We start from the raw sequence: 10,000 nt of genomic DNA on the forward strand, positions 1-10,000 counted from the left end.
TCCTCACCTATGCGCGTGACAGTTGGGTTTATGCTCATGCGTACATTTTTCATCATTGATACTCAAGATTTGCATCAAGACCCAACTTTGTGAAGTCGGTCATTTGAAGTCTCCGGACCCAAACTTAGTGAAACTTAGAATTAGGAGTGACCACCGGTGCGGGGTCCCCCCGCCTCTACTACTACTACTACTCAGGTCCCGTTGCCAGATCTTTGAGAGAACGGGACTTAACGTACGTACGGACGGGCAGACTTTGGAGGGATAAAATGGACTTCACATTCAATGTTGTTGCACCATTGGACCAACTTATTTAAGAGGTTGCTGGTGAGAATAAAACAGAAGATTGATTACGGAGTATTCTTTTATAAACATTTTCGATGGTTTAGAATCATACAAAAGTGATTGGCATTGTAAGAGTGAAAAATAACATTCCAAACGAAGAAAATTGTGTCGTGCAAGCACGCAATACTTTTCTCAGAAGATATTTTTGGTTAACTGAGCAATATTCCAAATAGTCTTAACCAAATGTGCCAGTGGTTCATTTTATTGTTCCAAAGGTGATTAAAGTACTAGAAAACAGGCTATTTTCAAAGGATTTAGATTGTATGTATGATATATATTTATCTATGAGGTCGACGTCACATGGAATAGATCAGCAATTGATGTGAAAGTGCAAAAATGAATGGTATAAGGAGTGTTGATAACTACAGCAAAGATCAAAAAGGCCTAAGTGCCCCTGTAGAGAAAAATATCTGTCACGGGATTAGTGCAAGAAGTGTCTTGAATTTCTGTTGATGATAAGCGACACAGGTCGTTGATCCCGAAGTGGAATTTGTGTGTTTTAACTGGCTTATCGTCGTGGATATCTTATCTATACTTGGCAGTCAATAGATAAAAGAGAGCCTTCACTCTCGCTGGTGGCTTTTGTTTTCTTATTTTGTTTAAGAGCTGAATATAATTCAGTTTTTTTGGAATTATCTACTCGTCGAAAGCTGCCATCATATATATTCATCATGCAGTCAAGGTAAGTTTTAATATTAATGTAAAAATCAGTGTTATGAACTTCACTATCCGATTTGGAGAGAGAAGAATCGTTTGTAGGAATAGTTTTGAAAGGGAGATGATACTGAGAGGTTACTGACCTCCAGTTTTCACAACATATCAGTTTTCGTCATTTTTTTCGCATATTATCACTTAATTTTGTTTAATTTCGATACTGTGAACATGTGCTGTCACTGTGATGGTCGTTGCACCACAGTTTAAGCTGTAATATAAGATATTTGAGCAGAACTTTAACTTGTGTCACTCTTCACGTTGAATCTCGCGCCTTTGGGGTGAACAGCCTTTGGTGCTGGGAAACGCATGTGCAGTGATGTCGTTCTTTTAATTCCAAGATTTTCACGACTTTTCCTAAATGTGAGTTTCCTAGGCCTAATTCATAAGGCCTTTCTTCGCGCATCCTGCCAGTATCGATCTCTTATCTATGATGTATTCGCTAATGGCTGATAAAACTAGAAGTATCCTTTCCCCAACAATCTTTTAGAAAGTTTTCCTTTTTGTACTCGTTTGTCGGAGAGATTATCACTAGCTTTCGATTCCGGTAACTTACATTTGGGGAATTATTTGTATCTTTGTCCTTATTTACTCATGAGTGTGCTCATTTTTATTATCAGTTGATTATTTTCTTAGAGTTATGTGTTTCTTTTTTTGTTTGGTGACTTATTAAACAAAGAAAATTACATTCTCTTATTTATGGTTCTTATTTATGCTTTACTACAGTATTAGACTAAGAACGGAAAACTTAAGCAATGACTAATGAGTCTTTTGTTGCATATTTATTTTGATGTTATTAGGGGATAAGCTGGAATAATGTTGCCATCTTTTATTCATCTGTTCTACTTTCTTGCGAGACCTTGGTGACACTGAATACATTCATTGTCTTGCATTTTGGTTAGGTAGCGAAGGTGAGTCATTGTTTTTAATGTGATTATTAACCGCGGAATAAATTGATTAATGATCTTTACTCTAATTTTAATAGACCGGAAATCTGTAATGGCTATACATTGCAAATTTCTTCCTACCTAGCTCAGTAAGCATATGATGACGTCACCAGATTAAGCCTCAATGATACTTTGTGTTATATTGATCCACCGGGCTTTCCTTTAGAATGGCAGTGTTGGTCTAGGCTACACAAAGTAGCCCCTACTATATAAAGTGAAGGAAATCATTATCATTCGTACCGGAAGATGTCGCAATTTAGAGTGGGTACCCTTTGTGATTTGATCGGTTATTACCAGGTAAGAGACAGTCCCCTCACCCTAGTTGCCATTTTATGGGGGTAGGCCTTTGAACATGCTTTTGTGTGTCAGGTGAAGCCGAGATTCCGAGTTTCCGTTGGACAAAAAATTGTTAAAGCAGAAAGTGTCTACCTTACGCCTGTTTTGATGGTCGGATCAACAGACTATTTCTCCGACTCGCAACTCGGAAGGCAATGCACTCTGGATTTCTCGGAAATGCAATTGCGCCGATGCCCTAAATTCATCGACTCAAAGTGCTGGGACTTTGTCCCTTCTATCTCCTGAAGTGCATTTGCCTTCAAGAAGCCGGTTAAAGATCAAAACGAGGTTTGGGATGGGAGATGAGGACGGTTTATGGTATTGATTGAAGTCTAATTTTGCTTTTGTTTTGATTAAATGTTTCATTCCTATTTGAGTAAACTGTATTGCATGGCTTGCATTGCACTCATAAATATACTAATTGCCAATGAAAGCACAGTCAGCATTCATTTACTCTCTCTCTCTCTCTCTCTCTCTCTCTCTCTCTCTCTCTATATATATATATGTATATATAGATATATACAGTATATATATATATATATATATACAGATATATGCAGTATAAATATATATATATATATATATATATATATATATATATTATATATATATACATATATATATATATATATATATATTTATATATATATATGTATATATATATATATATATATATAATATGCGTGTGAATACTTATACATACATACCTATATAATCACACACATACATATATATATATATATGTTTTTTTCAAAAAGGCCCATAAAAGAAACACAGGAAATATGAATAAATCACACTATATTTCGGTCAATATAGTGTGATTTATTCATATTTCCTGTGTTTCTTTTATGGGCCTTTTTGAAAAAACATGTTAAACTGTTCGATTACAGTTATAAATAAGACATATATATATATATATATATATATAATGTATGTGTGTATGTTTGTATAAGTGTACACACGCATATTTATGTTACCAGATTATAATATAAAGCCACCTGAGCAAGTTTGGCCAAGAACTCCAAAGAAAGCAACGGTGGGAGCACTTGCGATGCCACACCTTTGTGAAGGAAGAGTCAGGATTTCCAATGGAATGTCTTTATTTCGGAACATTTTTAATAACCATTATTAGTCCTAAGTAGGTTTATTGTGTCAGATAGTTTCACTGCCAGTAAGAACAATACTGTGAATTTCACCGCAAATTTGAGATGAAATATGGCTACCAGACTCTGTATGCACTGCTCGGTGGCCTAATTAGTATCTAGATTTTAATTAGTAATATGATACCAACCGAACAGAATTACCTGAGTCATGAGTGTTGGAGATAGTGCTATGTGAGTATATAAAAAAATGCTGATATGCTCACATAAGAACAGAAGTTGGGTCCATTACCACCACCTTTATAAAGACTAAGATTTGATATTGCATTCAGCGAAGTAACATCACTCCAATAATGTAAGTTGATTTATGTTAGTAGAGCTAGGAGTAACACAGTAACTCTGCATGCTATTTTTTTATTGAAGCTTATAGGAATTTGGCTGTTAGGCCAAAGGTTTGGGTAGTCAATAGGTCCAGAGATTCCTTAGGGATCAAGGAAAGACGTTAAAAATGGCCTTGTGTGGCTGACATCATTAATCAGACCGATCCCAAAGATGTAACGGGCTCTGACCAGATGTCCAGCTCAAGTCGTCTGAGGTTGGCATTGATAGAGAACTCTGACTAATCGTAAGTTCTGACTTATGGTAAGTTCTGACTTATGTTACTGAAAAAATGTTTACTAATATATACGGACAATGTAACTTTCGTATGTTTCAGTATATATTGTGGAGTTTAAGCTATTGGGTATTTCACGAGAAGTGGTTGAACAATTGAGAGAGAGAGAGAGAGAGAGAGAGAGAGAGAGAGAGAGAGAATCACGATAAAAAAAAACGTAGATAAGGCCATGGTAGTTGAATGTTATGTCATTCTCAAGTTATATGCAGGTAATTGATTATGCAAATAATATTCTAGAGAGTGAGAATTGTGGAAAGGTCATAATATCTTCTTTTTAACGTAGCTGGGATCATGTGTTTGAAGAATCTGTTACGGCTATTCTCTTTGGACAAAAAAATGCGACGACTCTGTTGGGGTCGAACTTTCGTAACTAGATTATCGGGGAAATGTGTGATAATGGATGGGTGGCGCGATGCGGGGGTGGGTGGGTGGGCGGTCAGGTGGGCGGGGTGGGTGCATTCGAAGCGATGGTACTGGAGTCTATCCTGTACTGTGAACATTATCCCTTTAAGGTGCACTGAGGACAAGCCTTCTTGAGATATCCCAAACTTGTATGCCATTTCGAAGCCCTTCCCTTTAAGAAGGCACCCACCGACAGGAGCAGCGCAGGCTCGTTAATCCCCCCCCCCTCTCTCTCTCTCTCTCTCTCTCTCTCTCTCTCTCTCTCTCTCTCTCTCTCTCTCTCTCTCTCAGGGTTTGCACCATGTTAAACAAGATGTTATCATTGTCAATTTAGCCTTACTCTTATATGTTCGTTGGTTGTTTATTTTGAATTCGTATTAAGGTTTTCGAACGTCAGGGAGGCTCATATGTCATATAACTTTATTATTATTATTATTATTATTATTATTATTATTATTTGCTTTCTTTATTGGTCCAAAGAAGGTTTATTCTGTGACGGATGTTGTCACTGCCAGTAAGAACAATATTGTGAACTTCACTACAAATTTGAGATAAGACATGACTACTAGACACTTGCATGCACTGCTCGGTTGCCTAATTGGTATCTAGATTATTTTTTTCCTGTTTAAGGCTTGTGGTGCCTTAATTTCTGTCATTATGCGTGCAAGGCATAATTATTTATTATTATTATTATTATTATTATTATTATTATTATTATTAATACTATATAACCTCTTACGAAGCTCACCAACCTCACCTAAATTATCAGTAATTCCATTGCTGCAGCAATACTGTAGGTTCTGTCAACGACAAAATAAGTGTAGACTATTCCTAGCAAAGATTGTTGTTGTAGCCCCATATACCCGACCCGAATGGGCTGCGGCTAAACAGAAAATCGTTGTCAAACCAAAGTGCTGTCATGCCCCATAATGGTTAGGCCTACTCTCGTGTGCAAGATATTTAAGTCACCCTCCTATGAGGAGATTTCACCCTTTCTTACACCCCCTACCCATACTCCTTCTCTCCCAACCATATTTTTTTTCCTCATGGTGAGGAGGCTTAATGGTAAACGATACTGTGCTCAGGTAGGGGGCCATAATAAGCCTACACATACCTCGCTTTTTCTTACTCAAACATTTTCAGGAACTTGTTTTTCTTTCAATGGAAGAGATGTTGACGTTTGGCAAAGGCGCCGTGGTATACGAATAGTAAGGATAGAATTGATGACATTCATGGTTATGATCACACTCATCACCGGGAGTTCTTTCTTGTAGTCCTATAGCAAGTTCTACTGTGGGAACACAACTGTCTCTTAATTATCTGTTTTGTGACGTGGCATATGTTTATCTAAGCTTTTGAAAAAAATGTCCATAGCCAGAACGAACAAATGGAATCCCCCTAAGAATCCAAATCTTTTAAGAGGTATATGCAAGGATTCTCCTCTTTCCTTCTACACCTAACAACACTAAGATAACCAAAAAATTATTCTGCATTGTAATTGTTCAGTGGCCACTTTCCTCTTGGTAAGGGTATAAGAGAGACAAGCTATGGTAAGCAGCTCTTCTAGGAGGACACTCCATAATCAAACCATTGTTCTCTAGTCTTGGGTAGGGCCATACCCTCTGTACAATGGTCTTCCACTGTCTATGGTTAGAGTTCTCTTGCTTGAGGGTACACCATTTTAACTGTCTCCTGATTTCCTTCCTTCATTGGGCTATTTTTCCTGCTGGAGCCCCTGGGCTTATTGCATTCTGCTTTTCCAACTAAGGTTGTAACTTAACTAGTAATAATGGTAATAGGAATCCAATTTTTTTTAAAGAGATCTATGCAAGCATAGATTGCGACTGAAACCATAGAATATATTGGGATGAACAGAGGATAGGTATCCTTTTCTATCCTTCATTAGGAATGCACTTCAGAATTTAACTTTTTCTTCTTAATTGAAGCGTTGATATCAGAGCGCGATGTTTAGCACCTATCAATAGATACAAAATAAAGTTTGATATTTATATTTACTTTTACACTTAGATAAATTTTAATCAATACTGGATAAATAAAAAAAAAAACTCAACTAGGCTCTTCTCCACAAAATAAGAGGAACATGAACATTGCATCCAGGTGAAATTTATTTTAACCTCAATATCTATTTTATCGATTTTATGTTTGCAGCAACTTTACTCTAAACACTTAAGATAACCTAAGAATCATTCTTCACTGAAGGGGTTAACTACTGCACTTTTATCGTTCAGTGGCTACTTTCCACTTGATAAGGGTAAAAGAGACTATTAGCAATGGTAAACAGCTCTCCTCCGAGAAGGGCTCTCCAAAATCAAACCATTGCTCTAGTCTTGTGCAGTGCCAATATCTCTGTACCATGGTCCTCAACTGTTTTGGGTTAGAGCTCTCTTGCTTGATGGTTCACTAGGGCACACTATTCGATCTGTTACCTTATTTCCTTTCCTCACTGGGATGCTTATTCGTTACAACATCCTGCCTTTTCAACTACGGTTATAGCATGGCTGTTACTACTACTAATATTAATAAGAATGAACCTTGGAAATGACTATTATTAGTAATGTATCATTTTAATCGGGATGTGTTGAAGAAAAGTGATTTAAGCCCTAAGAAAAGGAAATGTTCAACAAAACAGGGTTTGTCACTCGTCCAGTTTTTGTATTTTAGTTGAATCATCCTTTAAGCAGAAAGTATTAGTGAAAGCTGTAGCCGAGGGATAGCACTTACTTTAGGGTTTGCTTTTATAAATTGGCAGTAGAGGGTCTTGATTATTGATTAAGTAACAGAGTTATTTTTGGTCATCGTGCACACCATTCATTCCTTTTGATTTATACGCGAGTGTAAGTTTAGTTTTCTATGTCATGTATTTATTGAACCTTTTATTTTTATATAAACGTTTGGCAAAACTATGATTTAAATCTGAAAAAAATCCCTCTTTTATATTATATCTGTTTTAATCTTGAATTTTAAAGAAGTCTAATGGTTCTTACACCTGATAGATTAGATAGTGTGGTTTGATAATTTTTGTAGGGATTTGACACCCTAACAATGAAAGTTGTAATTTTTATGTCTCTCTCTCTCTCTCTCTCTCTCTCTCTCTCTCTCTCTCTCTCTCTCAGACACATGCGCACACTCACATATATATCTATATATGTCTGTATAAGACTATATTATCCAAATATTTAGTCTCTTAACAATTTTTTTTATATCAGATTCACCCAACCCTGAGAGGAAATATAAAAAGGAGATGCTTTTAATGTCAAGTGCTTCTCTCGAGCCAAATATATAATTCAAACAGACATGACAGTAGAAATTTAAACTGGCAAGTTCTGTTTCGATTCTGAGGCATAAGCTCGAATCCAGGCCCTTGTGAAGCTCTACTAAGAATTTCCTTTTTGGTACTCTCATGGTCGAGTAAATTCTTGACTCGGTATTCGAATGGATGAAAGTCATGATAGTTAGTGACGAAACACACGTACACACACATTTATATATATATATGATATATATATGTATATATATGTATATATATAATATATATATATATATATATATATATATGGAGCACGGTTAGTGTATATTGGTTAGATAGGGTTAGGAACGAAGTAGTGAGGGTAAGAACAGGTGTATCAGTTGAATTAGCAGCTAGAGTGGATATGAATGTGTTGCGGTGGTTTGACCATGTAGAGAGAATGGAAAATGGCTGTCTGCTTAAGGTGATTGATGAGAGAAGTGTAAAAGGGAGGCCAAGGTTTAGGTGGTTGGGTGGAGTGGGGAAAGCTCTAGGTGGTAGGAGGATAGATGTGAGAGAGGCAAAAGAGTTTGCTAGGAATAGGAATGATTGGCATGCGATTGTTATGCAGTTACGACAGTCCCTGCTGCTTCCTACGGTCGCCTAAGTGACCGCTGAGGTAACAGCAGTATGGGATTCAGCATATGAAGCATTATTTGTGGTGGATAACGGTGGAGGGTGGGCTGTGGTACCCTAGCAGATCCAAGCAAACTCGTCTGAATCCCTCGACAGGATGACAGAAGCGAAGAAATGAAAGTCTCTTTTTGTTCTTTTTTTTTTATGTCGGCTACCCTTTAAAATTGGGGGAAGTGCCTTGGTAGATAGATATATGGGGATATTATGAGTTTTAAGTTTAGTATGGCTAAAGAATTCAGATATGTGGTGAACCACTGTAACTTCATTGAGTTTTATTAGTGTAAGTTTATTTATTATGGTTTCACATGATTGGGTTCTGGATTGCCTGGTTAAAGCCCTTACGTTTTAAGATTCTCTATCTTGGCTTTGATGTATATGAGTTGACTAATGAGCATAGGTTATTGTGATTAGTGCATACTAGATGATAGTGATAGATTATACCTTTTTCCTTTGCGTGGCTTGCAAGTCTTAGAATAATACTGGTACTTCTTTTCGTATAGATAAACAATTAGTTTATGAGAATAACATTTTTGTATATAAGTTAGGATATTTTGGAATAAGTCTAGCATTAAACAAATTATAAATTACGAAGTCCTAGATATTTTAACTGAAATCTATAGTTTTAGGCTGTAATGTGTTCTGCTCCATAAAATCTTATTTGAATTGTCAACTCCTCTTCAGTTAATTTGTTGTATTTATGTTGGAAATGTTTAATCGCAACAACCAGAAAATTTATAAATGAAAGTACAGAATATAACTCTTATCAGTGGTAACGAAAGTTCATTTTATCCTGACATCAAAATTCATATCATCATATGACCACTTGTATTTTTAATACGAAAAAAAAATATTTTGTTTTTCCTCTGTTATTTTTCATCTCAAGAATTGAATTTAAAAATGATCAGACTCGTACGCAGCTCAGTACTGTTGATTTTTTTTCCACAATGGAAGTATACTCTGAAAGATTAAAACAGAAATAAAAGTAGTTTTTTTTATTCATATATTTACCATACGTTTGTAATTTATTTTCGAAGCGGCCACCAATACCACGAAATTTCCAGTATAAGGTGTCAGGTTTTAGTGTCATCTGAGAAGATACTCATCAGAACGTCAGCCCGGTAAGACAGCATTACTATAGTCCTACCATCCCAATAAGGCTGCTTAAACTCGCAGGTCTTGCTAGGCCTCTATCTGCTGTCCATGCCATTGCAATAGCCAGTTAGATTAGAATAATGAATGCTAGATGCTAAGATCATTTTTTTTTTCCAGAACAAAGGAATAAATTCTGTTCTGGTAAAATTTCAACTGTTTATATTGTCAGTAACAAATAGTATGGTTGACGCAAGGTACTTATTTATTGCGCTGTTTTTTTGTTGTTTTTCTCGTTTGAAAGAGAAAGTAATATCACCTCTATCACAATCATCATTATTTCTTGTATCAGAGATCTAACATCGGCAACTTTAAACCGTTTAAAATGATATTTTGTATCTTTACGCTAATAATCGTATTTTAAGTGAGATTATGTGGAATTATGAATTTACTTTAC

The 10,000-nt window shown here is 36.1% G+C and overlaps 1 protein-coding gene across 1 annotated transcript in view; it reads left to right on the plus strand.

Annotated features, from left to right (window-relative positions):
• The window catches only part of Hr4 (Hormone receptor 4), a 497,205-nt gene that overhangs the window by 67 nt on the left and 487,138 nt on the right, over positions 1–10,000 (plus strand). The window contains exon 1 of the mRNA XM_068388068.1: positions 1–1,024. This exon is cut by the window's left edge and continues 67 nt beyond it. The gene's annotated coding sequence lies outside the window, so the exon portion shown is untranslated. The remainder of the gene's footprint in view (positions 1,025–10,000) is intronic.

The sequence above is a fragment of the Palaemon carinicauda genome, chromosome 1 (assembly GCF_036898095.1).
Source record: "Palaemon carinicauda isolate YSFRI2023 chromosome 1, ASM3689809v2, whole genome shotgun sequence".
NCBI classification, from domain to species: Eukaryota; Metazoa; Arthropoda; class Malacostraca; order Decapoda; family Palaemonidae; genus Palaemon; species Palaemon carinicauda.